The 23121-nt window shown below is 44.7% G+C and overlaps 1 protein-coding gene across 5 annotated transcripts in view; it reads left to right on the top strand.

Annotated features, from left to right (window-relative positions):
• The window catches only part of MAMLD1 (mastermind like domain containing 1), a 112300-nt gene that overhangs the window by 35218 nt on the left and 53961 nt on the right, over window positions 1–23121 (top strand). The window contains exon 1 of one of the 5 annotated variants that reach the window (XM_082716692.1): window positions 1391–1464. The exons of the other annotated variants lie outside the window; for them this stretch is intronic. The gene's annotated coding sequence lies outside the window, so the exon portion shown is untranslated. Of the gene's footprint in view, window positions 1–1390; window positions 1465–23121 lie in introns of those variants that run through there. 5 annotated transcript variants of the gene reach the window in all.

Raw genomic sequence — 23121 nt, 5'->3', positions numbered from 1 at the left:
ACAGAGCTCTCAGGAGAACCTCTCTAACTAACAATCAAAAGTCTCATTATACCTGGAGATGGGGTGGGGGACGTTATAGATTCTAGGATTCGTAGAGCAGTTGTGATGCGCAGTGTGATCATTCTGCGACCAAGCTGGTCCTCAAGGTTCTGGAAGGGAACAGGATCCGTCCTGGGCACCAGTAAAAGTACCCTCAAAGGCTGGGATTCTTAACCCTTTGCGAGCTGTGGATGTCCTTGGCTTTTTTGGTGAACCTTATGTACCTTAACAAAAAAAAAAAAAAAAAAAAAAAAGCCGTTTTGAAATGGGATCACAAAGGATACCAGTTAAACTGAAATAGTTATCAAAGTAGCGAACATATATAAATATATCACATATTTGTTTTGTTACTAAGTGCTTCCTAACACATTAAATAAGATCTACAAGTAGGTCTCATAACTGCTGTAATTTCAAGGCAGTGATCGTTGGAGACTCCTTCTATGACCGTAATGTGAAATAAAAATGTCTGTGATTTCTCCTGGTGACAAAGTCATGGGTTCTGTAAATATTACAAGAGTGTGTTGTCAGAATTCATAATTAAAAGGAATGCTAACTTTCAGTTAGAGGTCAGTGAAAATAGAAAAGTAATTTTTTCCTGCATTCAACTTTATGGACTCTCTAAATTCCGTCTATGAACCCTAGGTTGGAAGCCGCCTGCTAAGGAAACACAGAAACCTAGTTAATTGATGGTGGTGGTGGTGGTGGTGGTGGTTTTTTCTGATTCTTCAGCTAAGTTCACTGTTGACTTTACAACTTTTTCTGATACAGTACTGTACTTTCTTCTCACTGACAGAGCACAACCGGGGAACTTAGGTTCCGGTCCCCGCTCCCCGCTTGTGTGCTGTGTGACGTTGGGTGACCTGCTAAACCTCTCTGAATTTAGTTTTCTCCTCTGTGAAATGGGAATAACAAGAGTATCCTCCACCTAGTGTTGACATAAGGATTAAATGAGGCGGTGCTTGTAAAACATCCCAGCCCTGTGTTAGCCCTTAATAAAGACTAGCCGTGATAACTACCCACAGGGAAAGAGTTCAGAAGCCAAAAGCCTGTCCGTGTGTGACCATCAATAGTCATCTGCATTCCCCTTTGGTGATTTATCTATTTGCCATCTCTACGATCCCAGAGTGGAAGGCAGAGGACACACAGACAGGGGAGGGGCACCGGTGTGCTAGAGCCGGCGCATACCTGCTCCTGAAAGCCAAATGTCACATTTGCAGGAATTTTGTTGGTGGCCAGATATCAGCCCCAGTGAGAGCTTTTCCCCCTGAAGAGCTGCATGTTAATTATTCACCAGCACAGTCCTAGAAGGTAGGGGGTGAGGGGCTCCTCTGCCCACTGGGATGGTGGGACAACCTCTGCTGTATCTGGGGAAGGTGTGAGACGTCAGACGGGTTTCGGAAAAGAAAACTAACTGTTCCTCGTGATGTAAGTTAATTTCATTCTCAGTCTATTGATTCTTCTATCTACAGAGTTTGAGATCAAGGAAAGAACAGGTTTTTCTTGATTAATGTTCTCAGTTCTTGATAATTACTTCCATTTCAGCAATTCTGCAAAGGGATCTGTTTTGAGATAAGGTGGGGGGGGGACCTCTGTTCTTTTTATCTGCAGAGTACAGCATTTTTTTTATTTAAAATCCAACATTTTTATGTACTGGTAGCTTACTTCCATGTCAGTTTTTATCTAAGATTCCAGTGCCGTCTTCTTGGAGAGTATTGCAAAGGCACACAACGGAAAAGGGAGTTTACTGATTATGCAGCCCTGTTAGCATTATTTGAGTCCAAATGTTGGCTTAGATGGTGTTTTCAGAACCCGTAAGTGGATGTTTATGTCGGCGAATGGAAGCGCTGAGTAGCTAGACTTGCAGGGCCAACGCGGGGGAGGCCGTCCTGGGGTGGTGGTTTGCTCAAACATTGGCATTTGGTTGCATGAGCTGTTTTCCAGCGCTTCTCGGCTAGCTAGCCATGGTCTCTAAGCTGGTTGTATTTGCTGCTCTCCACCTGGTATGGATACGAGCACGTGATGGAGAAAGGAAATGTGCAGGAGGTGGCACGAGAGAGGACTTGGGACTACAGAGAAGGATGGCCACAGCCGCTCGTGTGGGTATGCTGTGGGGTGCTCCACAGGAGAAAGCGTGCAGCTCAACTCTCTGTGCCTTGGGGAATTCTGCAGAGACGGGGCAGCCCGCTGAGCTCTTGGTCCCAGTCTCCTCCCACTCGCATGTGGTTGCCCTTGGATCATAGGCCTATGATCTCATGAAGTGTGGGTACAATCAATTGGTTGGGTACTTTGAGACATGCCACTCTTTCCTATCTCTGTGATCAGCATCACTGGGGTCCACACAATGGTAGCCCATGTCTCTGGCTCTCCTCTTGTGAAAACCTCACTCGATTGGATAATATGTCTGGCTGGCTGCTTAGTAGTAGATAGACGAGCTGGCCTCATCGTCCAGACTGGATATTAATACGGTCATTACCCAAAGATGACAAGGAGTTAGGAATGGGGCCCATCACTGCCAAGATGGGCTCTGGCTTCTGGAAGCAAAAGTCGTCAGTGGACAACCTAAAATAAAACAAGCCACTCGAGTAGTCTGGGTTCATCCATTTCTCTGGTGTGCCGTGGTTAGTGCACTTCAGAGAAGAGAGAGTGGGCAGCCGAGTAGCCTTGCCACAGAATATGTGGCTCTTTCAGCACGGTCTCCATTCACGTGGGCTTATACCTGTGGCGATTGCAAATTGTTCCTATCAAAATGTACCTGCTTTCCAAAATGTGTTTTTTTTAAATGTAAGTTTCACTTAGGAATGGGGTGGGGAGGGGAGATGAACATAATATAAAGTAAGGCAGAGAAATTGGCTCCTATAATTGACATAGAAATGGGCTGTGGGTATCATTGTCAGAAATTGAGCCTGACCTTGAACATGAGGGTAGTGAGCCCATAGGAACTGGGTGGGTCCCTTCCCCCTCTTGTTTTGCGAGTGCCCCGTGTGTTCTGGGCCCAGATGGGAACGGGACTTCCTGGAGGGCACGGATCACGGTCCCACCTCACATTGTTTCTCACCCAGAGAGGACACTGAGACCCATAAAAGGGGCAGGGACTGCCCAGACCCCATGGCAAGGGAGCAGCGAAGCCTCACAAATCCCAGCATCCTAACTCCGGGGCCAGCTCTTGGCTCTGTAGACTGTCTGAAGCCTGCTTAGGTCTCCTCTGCTGTCTGTCACCCAACTGTGTTTGCACCCAAGCTAGGAATTTTCAAACGTTGGGACCCTTTCCAGGGGGGATTCCCACACCTGCTCCTTTCCTGCATGCCCGGCCCTCTTCCAGGACTGAGTGTTCAGCATGGGGCTCACGTTCTCGTGGCAGAGAGACTGGACAGAAAAACAGCCAGCGTTGCTCTGTGACCATGACAACATTTCATTCCACCCAGCAGTGATTGCCACATTGGCCTGGTTCCCCTCTGCCAGGCCCTGGATTGGGGCCCAGAGGCAGACAACGCCACGAGCTAACATTCTGTGGGGCTTACTACGTGACAGCACCTGTTCTGAGCACATTACAGGTGTCATGGCTTTGATCTTCGTCACAGCCCTATGGGCAGAGGCAATTACCACCGTCTCTCTTTTACAGTTAAGGAAACATAAACAGAGAGTTTGAGTCACTTCCCCAAGGTCACATAATTAATCAGTGGCAAAGCTGAGGTTCAAACCCATATCATCTGGCGCCAGAGTCTGTGTTTTTAACTACTCGGCTACTATACGGCCTCTTGGGACTGCACAGAATGTCAAGTCCAGATCCCACCCAGTTCAAGGAAGGCCCAGCAGAACAGCCATTCTGGGGCCCACCCTAGGTCCTCGCCACTAAGGGTGAGTGCCTTCACTCCTAAAGGAGCTCTGAGGTAGCCAGCTGGGTATCACAGTGCCCAGCCAGTACCCCATTCCCCTTCCTCAGCCAAAGAACCCCTCTCTGGAACAGGAACCCCAGCCCTGTTTGCCTCACAAAATGGTTATAAGGCTCGGAGGAGCCAGCTCTGATAGCACCAGGTTCTGGCACCCCCCGAAAAGTTTAGCAGCGCTGACCACCTCTCCCTGCCCCCAGTCTAGCCCCAGTAGGTTTTGTAGAGAACCAGATACCGTTGTCTCACTGGACCAGCTGGAGGAGACCTGTGCAAGTTAGAGCAGCGGCTGCCTAGAGGCAGTCTGTCAGTTTGCCTGGGATGCTGTCCCCACAGGCCACACTGCCCAGTCCTGAGTTTGACCTACAAACCCGCCCAATGGGACCCTTTGCAGCCAGGGTGGCTTTCTCTGGCCCATTTCCCTTTGTCCTGGGTCCCAGCAAGCCAGCTGTGGGAGCCACTGAGACCACTTGGTTTTACTGGCCGGTGTGCTTTACAAATCATTATTTTTTGTCAAATTTAGGGAATCGAAATATAGCGATTAAACCCGTGTGATCTACGACAGCATTAAAAGTTAAGGATGTAAAAGTGCCCCCACAAAATGTTCTAGAGCTTAAATGAAACGCTGTTAGTGTGGATGTACAGATTCTCATCGAAGGAAACGTAATCACTCAGGAGGAAGAGACAAGTCCATGTGCCGGCAAACCAACACCACTGGGATTCGCTTTTGTACTTCTCGCTGCAGACGGTAAGGCGGGGCCCTGAGACGGGGCCCCCGGTGTCGGAACACATCAAATCAATCATGAGTGCGAGAGGGAAAGAGTTCAGTTGTCTCCACAGGCCCACTCTTAAGCGGGGCTGGAGGGACAACAGGTGACACCAGGCTGACTTCTGTTCTCCTCACACTGCACCCCTGGGCTTCTGCAGGCTGTCCCCCATCCGCACAGCTGGAGGCGCCCCCCGCTGCCCTCACACCCCCTCGGGCTCCATTCTCAGGCTGTTCCCTTCGGGGAGACTCAGCCCGCTCCCCGCGCGTCGCCTGCATTCTGTCTGGGACATTCAGCCATCACCGGAAGGAGGGGGAGGGAGGGGGCCCAGGGAGATTCCCAAGCTTACCCCAGACCGTTTAGGAGTCTGTTAGGGAGGTGCATCTTTTGCCTCCCACCTTACCCAGGAACAGCGCTTTCTGATGGAGTCAGGCCCGGGAAGAAAGCCCTGAGACAGGGCAGACCAGAAGAAAGCCTCTTTGACCAGGAAGAAACAAGTGTTTAGAGCCCATCACAGCAAGAGTAAGACTCCAGATCTCCTGGAGATGCCTCAGAGTCCGGGGCAGAGAGAGAGCCAGGGGAGGCGTGCGCCCCCTGAAGGTGGCGGACAAACACCACAGCCTGGCTTCCCGGCTCGGGAAGGGACTCTGCGTGCAGAGATGCAGAGATCCAAAGGGCTGGTGGTGCTCTTTGGTACTGAGGGGAGAGCACTCGCTAACCAGACCGTGACCCCTTGTCACGGAGCATTAGGGAATCACTCACATCTGCAAAGAGGAACCATAAAGCTCCAGATGGGCACGCACTTCCGGACTGCCGGAGAAGTTCCCCGTGCTGGATCTGTCACGTAGCGATGGTTAGGGTGGAGTGGCTTCCGGGAAAAACTGTAGAACGTGCCCTTTGAAAAAGTGAGTGAATGCGTGCTGAGAAGAGGAAGCCCGTGAAAAGTGAGTCTAAAACAAAAGCAAAAGGAGTGGGGATCCCTCGGAGCCTCCGGGGGTTCATTAGGAGCAACCTGTGGGTGGGGATAGGCCCCTTTTCTGGTGGAATTGCTCACTCGGCAGGTAGGTCAGAGAAAAGGAAGCAAGTGTTGTTAAACCTCAGCAAAGCATTTGGCGGTGTCTGTTGTGAAATCCTTGTTTACAGCCCAGTTATGTGATTGTGTAACCAATTAAAGGACTGAATCCCAAGGCCATGGGTAATGGATTAATGTACTCCCTTGGGGAAGGAAGTCTAGAGGCAAGTCCCAAGCCTCCCTCCTGGCTGGTTTCACTCGTTCCTCGATGAGCTGGATGAGAACACAGAAACCCAGATCTGGTATTTGACTGTGACATAATGCCAGAGGATGATGATTCTCTGTGGCATGAACTTGGGATCTGAAGAGATCTGAACAAGCTTGAAATTGTCATGGGAAATTTAACAGGGACAAGTGGTAGCTCCTACATCTAGGTTGTGAACCCATCTGCCCAAGTGTAGGATGAGGGAACGGTGGCTTGCGAAAAAATAGGGACTTGTAAACTTTTAATTGACCGTAACATCGGTGTAATTAGCAGTGAGCTGAGCCTGCCAGCAATGTCACCATGATCTTAGGCTGCGGTGGCCATGATGTCCCACTGGGTGTGATGGTGGAACTGCCGTTATGGCTGTCCCTGGAACCTGGAATTCAGTTCACACATGTAGCCGGCAGCCTCCTGAGCCGGACTTGAACCCGGCACTCTTACTCCAACTTCAGAGTTTTTTCTTTTTCTTTTTTTTCAAGACTTTATTTATCTATTTGACACAGAAAGAGACAGCAAGAGAGGGAATACAAGCCAGGGGAGCAGGAGAGGGAGAAGCAGGCTCCCCACTGAGCAGGGAGACTGATGTGGGGCTCGATCCCAGGACCCTGGGATCATGACCTGAGCCGAAGGCAGATGCTTAACCCACTGAGCCACCCAGGTATCCCGAGAGTTTTCCATAAACACCCATGCAGGACCCTGAATACCCAGCTTTGCATTCATTTCATTCTGATTCTTCTGAGTATATTGACAAATGCCCTGAGAGTTGGAAACATTTTAATGGAAAGCAGAGACCCTATCAGCCTCTGTAGATATGCAGGCTACTCCCTCTAACTTCTGATACCCAAGAGAAACTCAACAGAGGTACTCTTTCATAAAAAGCAATTTCTTAGAGGTGCTTGGATGGCTTAGTGGGTTGAGCTTCTGATTCTTGATTTTGGCTCAGGTGGTGATTTCACGGGTCGTGGGATTGAGCCCCACGTTGTGCTCTGCCTCAGTGGGGAGTCTGCTTCAGGATTGTCTCCCTCTGCCCCTCCCCCACTCCCTCTTTCTCTCTCTGAAATAAATCAAATAAATCTTTTTCAAAGAGAAAAAAAAAAAGAAATTTCTTAAATAAATAAGAACTTAATTTCAGAAACCACCAGAGGTTTCTTAACCATTTTAAAAGGTACATATTATTAAAACAATACCTTTTGGACGCACGAAGTTTGTATAGCTAACAGAACTTTACAATACCTTAACTTTGCTGCAATAGAGAATGAAAAGTGTGTCTCTTTTCTTGTACCTTCTGCACAAGTCTCTTATCCTTTTTTTGTGTAAGTGAAAGAGGAAGGATGAATCGGGATGACACAGACAGCTTGCTTAGATGAATGAGTGGACGGCTGACCGGACGGATGGACTGCAAAGTCTTGGCACAGAAGTGTTTGTTTGGAATGCTTCTGAATTCCTAACCAACTTGGTGCACAGTGGACAGATGGTAATGCGGGACACTCCACTGAAGAGCTCTAGCTCTTTGAACCCTTAAACCCCAGAAACGTACATTTGCATTTGGTCCAAAGATGGAGTTAACTATATCCACCCTTGAAGGAATTAGAGCAGGGACTCGTGAAGTTTTGGAGGTGGCCCTGATTCGGATCATAAAGAGAATGGTCCAGAAGGAATAAATGCAGCGGGTCAGGTCGGACTCAGGAAAAGCTCAAGTTGTGAGCCTCCTAAGCCCGACACCCTCCAGTCGTTTTCCTGAAACTTCCTCCTCCTGATGAACTAGCACATGGCACAGGTGGCCTCCACAGGGTTAAGCTCCAGCTGATGGCATGGGTTTGTTTTTTTCTGTCTCAGCAAGACAGGTTTGATCAAGAAAAGATGTTTGTGCAGTCCATCTTAGCATCTGGGTTTATGGGATGGGTCAGTTGCTTGCATTCAAGATTGGCTTGGGACTTGGCAGTCTCTCTTTCACTTGGGGTAGATCAGAGCAGCGTGGTCTCGTGTTTTCTAAGGCAGCAAATGCGGCATAGGACTGGCACTGGAAATCGGCTCATAGAGTCTGAACTGTGGAAATTCACTCTTGGCGATTGAGCAGAGCAGCCTGCGAAAGTATTCGTGTCCGTCTTCCCTCTCGGCCCGTGTAGAAGCTTCTGCACACATTGCCTTCTCTCGCCTGCTTATTGTGCCCGCTCGTCTGTGTCTTGGTGACTGTGTCCTGGGAGGAAAGTTCGTGAACTGTTTCCGAAATGTACAGCAATTTCCCCACTTTCTTTGGAAGCCAGAGCCATTGTTGCCAAGTTGTGATAAATATCTTGAAAATTAGATTGTTTCCTCCAAATACGGTGGTAGCAGGCTTGACTGTTTTCTTTCATTTGTGAAATAATATCAGAAATATTTGCAAAGAAGCGTTTCCAAGAATAGATAGAATTTATTTCATCATAGTAAGTCCTGAAAGCACATTTTCCTCCCATCAAACGAGATTTCACATGAAGTCTGTGAGTGTCACACTAGGGTTTTTTCCTATTATTCTAAATCCGTCTAAAGAGTGGAATGTGTTAAGGGAGACAACTTAAACATGGGCTCTCCATAGATCTTTTCTGGCCTAATAATGGTCTTTATTTTCAAAGACATGGCTGCTCCTTTCCTTCTTTTAACTCACTGCTCCTACGGGCCACTGGCTAAGCCCTGTTCCTTCCTTCTGTTTGCCTTCTTAGGGTTAGAAAGTGGGAGGAGACAAGGCCACAGCTAACTTCTCAGTTGGACCCACCGCAGTGTAACAGGAGATAGAAGGCTGGACCGAGGGTGCAGTGCAGACCTACGGGGGCACCTCCTCGCCACACCCGAGAACAAGTGCTCACATTCCCCAATTAGCTGTGGCCTTGGCTCCTCCCACTTTCTTTTTAGAATGCTTTGGCCTCTGAGGGGGATGAAGAATTCTTGAGCATTGTCCTACTTAGAGATCTAGGGCCTCTGATCCCCAGATCTCCTTGTTTAGCAATCCGGGAGTGGGGGAGGTGGTTTCCTGCGGAAAGAGAGGACCCAAGCTCCACCCAGTCCCACTGGGAGTCCAGAGCCAGTCATCCTAAGAGCAAAGGGGGTCCTGGAGCCTGAGGTTCGTGGAGGTCAAGGGATTTGGGTAAGATGGAAGTGGAGCCCAGGTCCCCTGGCTCCCATGTTCCACCCACGATTTCTCCTCGGCCACCAGCTAACAGCACACTGCACACCTTTACTCACCAGCTTTGTCTGTGGTTATGGCAGGCACCTGGGCACACGTGGCACATGTTTACAAGCTCTTTCTGCACCTGAAGCTATTGCCTTCTGAAGTTGCTACAAAAGCAAACCATGCTCGATGCTTTCCTCCTCCCTAGCCCAGCATCGTCGGTGACTCTTGTATGTTAAGTTCCCGGACAACACTGTTTTGGCAGTAATTTCGAGAGGAAATGAACCTTGCTGGAGTGTGTGCCTTAAGGCAAGCGGTAGGCAGGGCTGCAAAGGAGGAGCGCAGCTCCAGCTCGCTTCCCTCTGCCGGCCACTGCTGGAACCAGCTTAGAGAGGGAGCACTTTCTCCAGGGCCCCTAGCGCCATGGTGTTTGCCAGGGGCAGAGATGGGGGGAAATCTGTGTGTCTCTCTGTGAGACAGTCTGTATGTGTCTGTGTCTGTGTCTGTGTGTGTACCTCTGTTTCTGTATGCACGTGGGACTGTGTGCATCTGTGTCTCTGTGTGTTTCGGGATGCAAATGCAACAGCATCTGTGTGTGTGTGTGTGTGCACGCACACACGTACATAGGTGACTACATACTTGTGATTGTGTATGTGTTTCCATGCGCATGTACAACTGTGCACACCCGTGTCTGCTTGTGTGTATGTTCATGTCTGGCCCTGCAGAGGACACCAGAGCAGTTTCCCAACACCCTCCAACACAACCCCAAATTGCGTAGTCTGCTGTGGAGAAGCCCAGAGAAACTGGGCTTCTAGGCATCCAGTCCATGGAAGGGGCAGCACGTCGTGGGCCTGGCCTTCGTTTGCGCAGCCGTGCGAAATCCCGGGGTTCTTTCACTTCTCAAAGTGTGTGATGGCTGTGACAGGAAAAGATAATGCTGAACAAGTCCAGTACAGAAATGAGCTCTTGACAAAACTTGGCCTCAGATCACCTACAGGCTAGTCCTGCTGCAGTCAATCATGTGACAAGATCAGCGTTGTCACCTCTGCTATAAGACTGTCTTGGTCTGCCCTAATTTGTTGGTGTCCGCATGTTCCAGAAGCCTCTGTTCTCTGCTTGCCGTAATGGGTGACCATCATGCACTGCTCAGTCTCAGAGTCAAATCCACATCAGGGCAGGGCCAACTGGAGAAACAGTGCTCTCAGCTGACTTTTAGGTCTCTCTACAACTCTTGGGTCCTTGAAGCAGGACTTTGCCATCCAGGCCTACTCTGTGGGACCACAAGACATTTGTACTTGCCAGGAAGACCTGGCCCCAAGCAGTTTTGGTACACGGCACCTAGATGGGGAGGGGCATTTTTAACATTAGCGGCATGATATCCCAAAGCCCAAAAGAGGCTAAGTGGGGAGTTCCTGGGTAGCAGCAGCGGCTGTGTCAGAAGTATAATTGGAGCACCTGGGTGGCTCAGTAGGTTGGGCATCTACCTTTGGTTCAGGTTATGGTCCTGGGGTCCTGGGAACGAGCCCTACATTTGGGCCATCTGCTGGGCAGAGAGCCTGCTTTTCCCTCTCCCTCCGCTGGCCTATCCTGCTGCTTGTACTCTCTCTCTCTCAAATAAATGAATAAAATCTTTTAAAAAATTAAAATCAACCGGAGCTTGAGATATCATGTCCACATCAACCTGGTTAAGCTTTTTAGTAATGATCTAGATCACTGGAGAAAGGTCGCCAGCAACAGGAGAAAAGGCCCTTTGACATCGCATTTCACAAGGAGTTAGTTGTACTAAGAGTAGAGGAGAGATGAATGGACAAAGAAGAGGTGGTATATATCCATGATGGACTATTACTCAGCCATGAAAAAAGGACAAAATTTTGTCATTTGTGAAGATGTAGATGGAGCTAGAGCGTATTATGTAAAGTGAAATAAGTCAGTCAGAGAAAGACAAGTACTGTATGATTTCACTCATATGCAGAATTTAAGAAGCAAAAAAAAGGAGCAAAGGGAAAACAGAGAGAGACGCAAAGGAAGAAACAGATTCTTAACTCTGGAGAGCACAGTGATGGTTACCAGAATGGAGATGGGGGTGGTGGGGGAAACAGGGGATGGGGACGAAGGAACCCACGTGTTGTGATGAGCACAGAGTGACGTATGAAAGTGTTGACTCACTATATCATACACCTGAAACTAATATTACACTCTGGTAACTAACTGGAATTAAAATAAAAACCTTAAAGAAAGAGAAGAGGATATAAATTTTCTTTCTTCCAAATACAAGATGAGTCATACTTTCTCTAAAAGGAACATCTTTCTAAAACCCTGAGTTAGATGAGGGAATGATAACAATTTGGACTTTATAAAAAAGCTCAATTAGTATATCATTCACATACTCTACAGTTCATTCTGAATGTGTACAAGTGAATGAGTTTCAGTGTATTCACAGGCACGTGTAACCATTCTCACAATTAATTCTAGAACATTTTTGTCCCCCTCAATAGAAACCCATGTCCATTCCTCCACATTCTCCTCTCTCCCCACAGCCCTAGGCAACCACAAATCTCCTTTTATCTCTATAGATTCGTCTGTTCTGGACATTTCACAAAAACGGAATCATTTAATATGTGAGGGTCTCTTGTGCCTAGCATCTTTCACTTAATAACATGATTCCAAAGTTCCTCCATGCGGTAGTGTGTGTCACATTTCATCCCTTTTCATGGTTGAATAACATTCGGTCTTATGGAAAGACCACATTTGGCTTCCCCATTCACCAGTTGATGGGCATCTGGGTTGTTTAAACCTCGTGACTAGTGCTACTAGGAAGATCCACGTGCAAGTTTTTGTATAGATGTGTTTTCAGTTCTGTTGGATGTACACCCGGGAGCGGAATTGCCGAATCATGTCGCTACTCTATGTTTAACTTGTTCAGCAGCTGCCAAACTGTTTTCCGGAGTGGCTGCACCATTTCACATTCCCACCAGCAATATTTGAGGATTCCAATTTTTCCAAATCACTTTGGGCTTTTTCAAAGTCAACTTTTAAAAAGTAAAAACAGTGTTTTAGAATACCAATATACATATTAGCATGAGGCGATAATTACATGCCTTGCAGCTCTTCTCACTGTCAAAGAAGTCCTTTTAAATGGACAGAATGAAGGATGTGTTATGAGTTCCTAAGGACACATGGGCTCCAACATACCACATCATGAAGGCTCTAGGCTGAAGGACTGCTTTAGGGGTTTCTAGTCAAATCTTCCACCCAAGCTCGAATCCACTTTGCGGATGCATCCAGAAGATAGTTCCTGACCTCCTACTGTGCTCTTAATTCTATAGAGAAGCACATGTAAGCCATCTTTCCTTCCCTCGGAGGGCTTACAGACCACAGGGGAGCCAAATGTTAGAAAAGTACTTTCCGCCATGCGTGATGGGGACACAAAGGGAGCTCTTCATGTGTACTGTGTAGGAAGGTTGGAGAGAGCCAATAGAAATGCTGTGTAAATTGCCAAGCCAGATGCCTGGCTCATGGTGGGTGCCTCTCCAGAGCCCCATAACTCATGACTGAGAAGCCGGCCTTCCAACTTCAGGGCCTGTCATTGGGCTCCAAAGTCCTGCCTGTACTATTAGCTAGAAGATTGACCTCTTTAACCCTTGACCTGCCTGTCTCCAGCCTGGGTCTGAATCCTACTGAAACCTACTGGAACCTGAATCCTACTGGAACCAGGGCATCCTACTTGACTCACGCCCAGCTTAACACCAAGATTGTGAGTAGCAGATAGTAATTATGAACAGTTAGCCAGTACCTTTTAGAACAGGGTGACCTGCTATGATCAGCAGCCACAGTGGCCATGGTGGATGGCAGTGAGCTTCGGGGTCTGTTCATCATGTGCTATCTCTGCCTATCACCAGCCCCACACTTCCCACCATCTGGCCTAGAAATCTGGAAGATAGGCATGGCCTTAGCTTCTGGGTCTGTGCGCAGCCAAACATCAAGCCAAGGGAATCCTCCTTCCCTTCATGCCCTTGTTTCTTTTCCAGTCCCACATGCCCCTGCCCCCAGCCCCCAGTTTTGTCTACAAAATTTTATAAACTGTTTCCCATGAGCAAAGCGTTGTGTCCGGTGGTTTGGTTCAGAGCCACCTGGAAGAAGTAGGATGACCCCTGGCTTCAGGTTAGTGGGGTGGGCAGAGAAATAAGAGTTCAGATCTGGGTGTTCTTTAAGTGCCTAGAACCAAAAACTGCCCTGGACTGTGAACACTCCAGCTCTTAGTCATCCTAATGAAAGATAATCTTTCATCTCAGAACAGTAAGCCAGCCCAGGAGCTCAGAGTACTAGGGAGTGTGCTGTGCTGTGGACACAGGCCAGTCCTTGCCGGCACTTGTGCCTTCCCCTACATTTTTGTCCCCAGTGTGTGAGTTTGTTGGGGATGCCATAACAAAAATCCCATAGACAGGGTGCCTTAAAACACACACATCTGTTATCTCACAGCTCTAGGAAGTAGAAGTCTGGGATCAAAGTGTCAGGAGGGCTGCACTCCCTCAGAAGGGGCCACGGAAGGGCCTATTCCTGCTCTCTCTTCTAGAGCGTGGTGGTCCCTTGGCTTGTGGCAGCATCACTGCCATCTGCACATGACATTTTCCCTTTGCCCATGCCTCTGGGTCCAAATGCCCCCTTTCAATAAGGACATCAGTCCTAGCGAATTAGGGGCCCATCCTACTCCAGGGTGATCTCGTCTTAACTCCTGACACCTGCAATGACCCTATTTGCAAATAAATCCACATTGTGAAATATGGGAAGGAGACACAATTCAACCTATAGCACCGTGTGCGTGTTTGGAAACAGATTTGAATTATTTATCCATCAGCATTTCAGATGTGTTCATCCACAAACCCATTTGAAACCTGGAAGTCTTTTGGGTTTTTCTTTGCTTTGGGAGCTAAATTTCACCTTTGAAAAAATGAAGACCCTCCCCAGAGAAAGAAGACCTCCTCCTCCTGAACGTCCTCTATCCCAACCAAAAATCTGCCCAACAACCTGGAGCCTCATGATAGGACACTGACCTCAGGGGTCTCCTGGGAGTGGCTGAGTCTATCTCCTCATCCTCGCCCCATCCAGGGGATACAGGGGAAGAAGCAGTCAGGTTGACGGACACACTCAGCTCTGTCAGTGCACCCGAGAAGTAGACACTCAACTTGCCTTTGCAGTGCAGCATGCTGTTTGGACCTTCCAGTCTGAAGCCCAAGGCTCTTCCTGACTGAGCTGCTAGGGGCTGGGGGCAAAACTCCTTGTGCTTTTTTTTTTAAGATTGTATTTATTTATTTGAGAGAAAGAGAGAGAGAGAGAGAGAGTACAAGGAGTTGGGGAAGAAGAAGAAGGCTCTCTGATGGGCAGGGAGTCCAACTTGGGACCTGATCTCAGGATCCTGGGACCATGACCTGAGCTGCAGGCAGATGCTTCACCAACTGAGCCACCCAATGCCCCTCCTTTGTGCTTTTAAAGAAGATTTCAGGCCTTCAGGGATGCTCCAGCAATATCCTCATGCTCCTCTTCCTTCCTTGCCAAGTGCCTATAACTTGGCTCCTTGTTTCCTTCCTTAGGCATGCCTGCAGCCAGGTGGCAGCAAGGTAAAACTGGCCCCAGCTGGCACTTGGAGGTGGACATAAGGGATCTGGCAGACTCCACAGACCCGGGAAGCAAGAAGTCAGGCACTAGAGGCATGGCTAACACGGGGAGGGGTGAGCCAGTGAAAACCGCAGAGGTACTAGTGTGCCTTTGGAGCACTGGGGTGGGTGGCCAGGGGCTTCCAGGTATGTGCTTAGAGCCAGAGCCACAGGCTTCTGTTCTGAAGTTGAGGTGGAAGACAATAACCCCTTGCCTCACCATGATCCCCATGGGCACAGGCTACAAAGTCACAAAACATGTGCTTTCTGACTTTGTAGCCTGTGTCCGTGGGGATAGGGGTGAGGATGGGGCACGTTTTCTTTCTGTATGGAAGCCAAACATAGATATGTATGAAGTGGAACGTTGAATATATGTGGATTTGTGGGAATGAAATCCAAAGTGTGTGTGGCAGATGGCTCCAGGGTACATCTATAGCCCTGGACCATGCTTGGGTAAGAACAAATGCTGGGAGTTGGTTGCCTTTTATGCAAGGGGCATAGGCTTCCCTAATAGGTGCTCATGGGAATTGCCAGGGGACTAGGGGCCCAGGTGGGCCTCATGGGTGGAAAGGTGGCAGAGCCCCTGCTGTGGACAGAAAGGTCTGCCCAAGCGCTGTTTCTCAGGCCCGGGTTCATCTAGAGGGAAAGAAGAACCGAGACCAAGGCCAAAGGCTGATATGCTGGGGGTGGGACACCCCTTCTGACTTGGACCAAACAAAGGCCATTTCCAGGCGGGGACCTCCTACCAGCATCTCCCCCACTCCGCGGATTGGCTGTGCTCTCCAGCCCTGGTCCAGCCAGTACCCAAGGGCTCTGATGTGGTGCTGGGCCAGTAGGCTGCTACCGAAGACCAGAGAATCAAGTCTTTGTTCTGGAAGCTCTGGCCATTACCCCTACTTGTCCCCTTTACGTTGGCTGCTGGGAGCCACAAAGGGGCAGGACAAGAAATCAGTGGAGTGGAGTCTTTAAAAGCAATAGCGGCATTTTTTTTTTTTTTTTGCCTTTTTTCTTTAGAGCTGAATGGGTAGCTTGTTTGATGTGGATAGGTTTTGTGTTGCCAGCCCTGAAATAAGATCCCGGCTCCGTCCCCCACACGGGCTCCAGATGCCGGGCCAGGGAGTTAGTGATGGCCTCTGTGGAAAATGGGGTCTCTTTTTTCCAGTTTTCTTTGGGTGCATTGTACGTTTTATGCAGACCTTAGTATTTGAGTGAGGTCACAGCCAAGGCCTTGGGCTCAATCCCTAAAACACTCAAGAAAGATTTGGGTGGTAATTGTTTTTTGAAGAATAAAAAGGTCTGTACAAACTTCTGTATGTTGCTTTAAAAACGAACATTCCTTAGGACATGTCCCAGAAGCCAGAAGAAGAATTGGTGTCCCCCTGGATGTGGACTTTGACATCTGTTTTGAATAGCAGTTCGTGGCTTATTTTGAAGTAATGACAGATTCAAGGGAAATTGCAAACATGGTACAGAGGTCTCCTGTGGTTACACCTTATATCCCAATTTTATATCAAAACCAGGAAATCAATATTGCCATGGGTTTTTTCCTAATGAGTCTCATTATGGGTCTTTAGTGTGGACATACATTTTCATTTTTTTCGGGATAAATGACCCTGGAATTCAATTGCTCTGTCCTCTGATACTTGTATGCTTACTCTTAGAAGAAACTACTGAACAATCTTACAGAGTGTCTGTACCATTTTGCATTCCCACCAGCAGCTTCTCGACATCATCACCTGTTTTTGTCATTGTGGCCATTTTTTATTTTAGCTATTCTGATAGGTATGTAGGAGAATTGCATTGAGATTTTAATTTGCTATTCTCTAATGGTTATTGATATTGAACATCTTTGTATGTGCTTATTTGCCACCTGTACGAACTTGACAGTATAATGTCTTTTCACATCTTTTGCCCGTTTTCTATTTGGATAGTAGTAGTTTGTCTTCCTACCATTGAGTGTGGAGATTCTTTATATATTCTAGATACTAGTCCTTTATCAGATATGAGGTAACACATACTTACTCCCAGTCTGTAACTTGTTTTTTTCATCCTATTCAGAGTCTTTTCATAGAGCAAAAGATTGTATTTTCAATAAGGTCTGATTTGTCTATCTTTCTTTTCATGGGTCATGCTTTTGGTATCAAATCTGAGAAAGAATGTTTGGCTTAGCTTTACCTCCTACAGATTTTTTCCTACTTTTTCCCTGAAACACATATAGTTTGACTGTTACATTTAACTCCATGGTCCATTTTGAGTTAATTTTTGTGTAAGGGATAAGATTGAGATTGATGTTCATTTTTTTGTCTATAGATGTTCACTTCCTCCAGAAGCCTGTGTTAAAAATGCTATTGGGCACACCAGATTGCTTTTGCACTTTTGCCAAAAATCAGGTGTATTTGTGTGGGTCTTTTTTTGGTTCTCTGTTCTATTTAATTTATCTGTGTGTCTGTCCCTCTGCCAATACCACACAATCCTTTTATTCATTGATCTTGTATCCCAAGACCTTCCTCAACTCTCTTCTTGGTTCTGTGAGTTTCTTTGTAAAGTTCTTAAGGTTTTTCACATAGACAATTGTGCCAACTGCAAATAGAAATAGTTTTACTTCTCCTTTTCTAACACGTATGTCTTTCATTTCATTTTCTTAGCTTAATGGACCAGCTAGAACTTCCCAGTACTATGTTTTTGTTTTGGGTTTTTTAAATTGAGATACATTTGACATACAACATTAAGTTTAAGGGGTCCAGCATATTGATTTGATAAAAGCAGTGATGAGAGCAGAAATTCTTGCCTTGTTAACAGTCTTATAGGGAAGGCATTTATTCTTTAATCATTAAGTGTGTTGTTAGCTATAGGTTTATTACAGATGTCCTTTATTGAGTTGAGGAATTTCCCCTCTACTCTTGGTTTTCTGAAAGTTTTTATCACGAATGGATGTTGATTTTTGTGAAGTGCTTTTCATGCATCAAATGATATGATCATATTTTAACAGAAGTTTTTTGCTTCAAGATCATTATAAATGAACATTCAGTTGTAAGAAATAATCCAAATAGGTCCCATGTATCCTTCAGCCAACTTCCCCTAATGATAACATCTTGCAAAACTATGATACGATATCATAAGCAGGATGCTGACATTGGTACAGCCAAGGTACAGAACATTCCCATCACCACATGAATCCCTCATGTTGCCCATTTGTGGATACATCCACTTCCCTCCCACACTCACTCCTTCCTTAACCGTTGGCAACCACTAATCAGTCCACTTCTACGGTTTTGTCATTTTAAGATTGTTATATAAAGGAAATTATGCAATATGTAAATTTGGGGGCTTGGCTTTTTTCACACAGTGTAATTCTCTGCATATTGATCCAGGTCACTGTCTAGATCAGCAGTCATGTCTTTATATTGCTGGTTTAACCATACACCCATCGAAGGACTTCTGGGTTGCTTCCCTTGTTTGGCTATTACGAATAAAGCTATTCTAAACACTCATTTGCAAAATTTTGTATGAACGCAAGTCTTCATTCCTCTGGGATAACTATCCAGGAGTTCAGTTGCTGGGTCATCCAATGGTCGTGTGTTTAGTTTTTAAAGAAACTGCCAAAGAGTTTTGCAGAGACTGTTTTTGCCGAGTGACTTTTTCATTCCTACCAGCAAAGTATGAGTGATCCAGTTTCTCATGGCCAATATTTAGTGTGGTCACTATTTTCTTAAAGATGAAAGTCGCATTAACAATTTAGTGTCATTTAATGCATTCACAATGTACTAAAACATTACCTCTATCTAGTCCCTAAACATTTACATCACCCTGAAATAAAACCCTCTACTCATTAAGCAGTCATTCTTCATTCTTCCCTTCCCCCAGCCCCTATCAAACACCAATCTGATTTTTGTCTCTATGGATTTACCTATTCTGGACATTTCACATAACTTCATACAATATGGGACTTTTCACAGCAGGCTTCTTTTCATTTTAGTAGCGTGTTGTCAAGTTTCATCCATGTTCTAGCCTTTGTCGGTAACAGTCCATGGTATGGTTGTACAAATTTGTCTATCCATTCACACACTGATGGACATTTGGGTTATTTCCACCTTTTGGTTATCATGGATGATGAACTTAAGAGGATTGCGTGAAAGTGTATGAGTGTCTATTTTTGGTTCTTTTGGATATATACCTAGGAGTAGAATTGCAGGGTCAGATGGTAATTGTACATTTTACTTTTTGAACAATTGCCAAACTGTTTTCTACAGCACCTGTAACATTTAAATTCCCATCAGGAATGTACACGGGTTCCGATTTCTCCACATTCAACACTCATTATTTTCCTTTCTTTAATTGTGCTATCCTAATGGGTGGGAAGTGGTATATCAAGTTTTGATTTGTATTTCCTTAAGGCCTACTACTATTAAGCATCTTTACATAGGCTTGTTGGCCAAAAGTGTATCTTCTTTGGAGAAAGGTCTATTCAAGTCTTTAGTCCATTTTTTAGATTGTATTGCTTATCTTTTCATGGTTGAGTTGTAAGAGTTCTTTATATATTCTAAGTCATGCTGGATCTTTATCAAATATATGGTTTGCAATAGTTTTCTCTTACTTTGTGGGCTGTCTTCTTACTTTCTTGATAATGTCCTTTTGACACTCTTAATTTTGATGAAGTCTAGTTTATCTATTTTGTTGTTGTTGCTCATGCTTTTGGTGTCATATCTAAGAATCCATTGCCAAATCCAATGTTATAAAGATTTTCCCTTATGTTTTCTTCCACATATTTTATAGTTTTAGCTACTGTGTTTAGGTTGGTCCATTTTGAATTGATTTTTAAATACGGTGTGATGTAGGGGGTCCAACTTCAGTTTTTTGCATGTGACTATCCATTTGTTAAGAGACTAGTGTTTCGGGGCGCCTGGGTGGCTCAGTGGGTTAAGCCTCTGCCTTCAGCTCAGGTCATGATCTCAGGGTCCTGGGATCGAGCCCCACGTCGGGCTCTCTGCTCAGCGGAGAGCCTGCTTCCTCCTCTCTCTCTGCTTGCCTCTCTGCCTACTTGTGATCTCTCTCTCTGTCAAATAAATAAATAAAATATTTTTTTAAAAAAAGAGAGATACTAGTGTTTCTTCTACCGAATAGTCTTGACACCCTTTTTGAAAATCAATTGGCCATAGATCTATGGCTTTATTTCTGGATTCTCAAGTGTATTCCATTGGCATATATGTTTTTCTTTATGCCAGTAGTGCACCGTTTTGATTATTGCCATTTTGTAGTACGTTTTAAAACTGCAAAGTGTGACTCCTCCAACTTTGTTCTTTTTTAATATTTTTGAGGTGATCACATGATTTTTATTATTTTGCTTATTAATATGGTGGATAATGCATGTTCACCTTTGAATATCAAACCATCCCTGCATCCCTAGAATAAACCTGACTTGATCAGAATGTGTAATTCTCATGAACTGCTAAAACTTTGTTATGGATTTTTGTGTTTATGTGCCTGAGAAATATTAGTCTGTAGACTTCTTTGCACATTCTTCATCTTTACTGTCAGGATAACACAATGATTTGGGAAGTGTCCCCTTTTCTTCTGTTTTCTGATGAGATTATGTAGAATTGGTGCTAACTCTTCTTTAAACTATTGGTATAATTCTAATGAAACTGTCTGACCCTGGAGTTTTCAATTTCTGGAGGTTTTTTTTTAATTATGAATTTAATTCCTTTAATATTTATATTGGGCTAATTTTGGTAGTTTTTGCTTTTAGAATAATTGGCTCATTTCATCTAATTTCCAAATTTGCATGGGTAGAGATGCTTATAGTATTTTCTTATTACTCTTTACATGTCTACAGAATCAGTAGTAATATTCCCTTTTTCATTTCAATACTGGTCATTTGTCTCTTCTCTCTTTTCCCTTTGTTAGTCTTTCTAGATGCTTGTCAATTATATATTATTTTTTCCTAAAAACTACCTTTGCCCCACTGGGCTTCATTTATTTTCTATTTTCAACATAATTTTTTTTAAAGATTCTATTTATTTATTTGACAGAGAGAGATCACAAGTAGGCAGAGAGGCAGGCAGAGAGAGAGAGGAGGAAGCAGGCTCCCTGCTGAGCAGAGAGCCCGATGCGGGGCTCGATCCCAGGACCCTGAGACCATGACCTAAGCTGAAGGCAGAGGCATTAACCCACTGAGCCACCCAGGCGCCCCCTTCAATATCATTTCAATAGCAGCATCTATTCTTGATATTCCCTTCTTCTTGTTTGTTTTAGATTTATTTTGTTCTTCTTTTTCTTGGTTCCTTAGTTGGTAATTCATTGTTTTTAGAATTCTCCTGAATTTCTATTGTAAGCATTTAGTACGGTAAATTTCCCTCTAGCTTTACCTGTGTCCTACAAATTTTGATATATTGTATTTTTGTTTTCATTAAGTTCAATTGTTTTTAAGTAGGCTCCATGCCCAACATGGAGCTTGAACAAATGACCCTGAGATCAAGACCTGAGCTGAGATTGAGAATCAGATGATTAATCAACTGAGCCACCCAGGCATCCCTAGTATTTTTAAAATTTGTCTTGAGACCTTCTCTTTGATGCATAATTTTTTTTAATGCGTTGCTTAGTTTCCAAGTGTTTAGAGATTTTCCTATTGTTTTTCTATTGTTGTTTCCTAATTTGATCCCATTATAGTCAGAGAACTCTCAATTCTTTAAATGTTTATGGATTGTTGTATTGTCCAGAATAAGTTTATCTTGATATATATTCCTTGAGTGCTTGAAAAGAATGCTAATTTTACTGTTTTTTTTTTTTTGATGGAGTGTTCTCTAAATGTCAGTTCGATCCTGTTAGATGATGATGTTGTTGATTTCTTTGTGTTGATTCTCTATCTAGTTCCATGAGTTGTTGAGAGAGGAAGTTGAAGTCTCCACTATAAATGCGAATTTTTCTATTTCTCCTTTCAGTTCTTTTGATTTTTGGTTCATATGTCATGCAGTTCTGTTGTTTGGTGTGTGCACAATTAGAATAACTATGTCTTCTTGGTGGATTGACTCTTTTATCATTATGTAATGCCCCTTTCTGTCTCTGGTAATTTTCTTTGTTCTGAAGTTTACTTTATCTGCAAATACCAGAGCTACCCCATAACTTTTTTTTCTATTACCATTTACATGATATATCTTTTTCACCTTTTACTTTCAACCTGTTCATATCATTATATTTGAGATGAGCATCTCACAGACAGCATATAATTGGATAATGTTGTTTTTTCACTCTGCCAATGTTTGTCTTTTAATTGGTAGATTTAAATCATTTTCATTTTTAAAAACATTTTATTTATTTGAGAGAGAGTGAGAGAGAGAGAGAGAGTGAGCACAAGTAGGGGCAGGGACAGAGGGAGAGGGACAAGCAGACTCCCTGCTGAGCAGGGATCCCAATGCAGGGCTTGTTCCCAGGACCCTGAGATCATGACCTGAGCCGAAGTCAAATGCTTAACCAACTGAGCCACCCAGAGTCCCTGGATCATTTGCGTTTTAATGAACTTACTGGTAGTTAATGCCTAAGTCTATCAATTTATTTTTATCTTGTTTGTTTTGTTTTTTGTTTCTTTATTTTCTTTGTCCAGACTTCCTATAGGTTACTTGAACAGTTTTTGAAATTCTATTTGATGATTCATGTATAGCATTTTTGCATGCATCTTTTTGTACGCCATTTTTAGTGGTTACTCTAGGTATTATGTGATATATACATAACCTGTAATAGTCTACTGATGTCATTATTTTACCAGTGTGAGTGAAGTATGGAAACCTTACTTCTCTTTCCTTCTGCTCTTTACCCTCCCGTTTATAATGTAATTATGTTAAATATTTCTTCCACAAAACATTTAGAATCACAACATGCAATGTTATAATTGGTGCTTCAGCTATCAGATATAATTTAGAAAACTTGAAAGAAAGAAAGTCTATTATATTTACCCATATTTTTTTCTTTCCATTCTTCATTCTTCTTTGGTGGTGTCCAAAATTCCCTCTTTGATCACTTCCTTTCTGGTTAGAGAACGTCCCTTATCCATCCTCTTAGGAGTGGTCTGTTACTAATAAATCCTTTGAGTTTTTCTTTATCTCAAAATATCTTGATTTCCCTTCCATTCCTGAAGCATATTTTCTCTAGGTATAAGATTCTGGGTTGAGATAAAATAAGAGAACTCTCTTATTTCAGCACTTATTTAGATCTTCTGTTTTAGTGTACTTCCTCTGACAATGCTTTGGCAGGGAACAGGGTCACCATCTCATTTCTACCAGGTTCCCCACTTAGCCTTCATTAACACCAAGGAGGTTGGGGTGCCTCATTACTGCTGGGTATTAGTGAGAATTCTAGCTCCCTCCTAGG

Source organism: Mustela nivalis (assembly GCF_964662115.1).
Source record: "Mustela nivalis genome assembly, chromosome: X".
NCBI classification, from domain to species: Eukaryota; Metazoa; Chordata; class Mammalia; order Carnivora; family Mustelidae; genus Mustela; species Mustela nivalis.
This window is presented reverse-complemented; position numbering and strand designations above follow the sequence as displayed.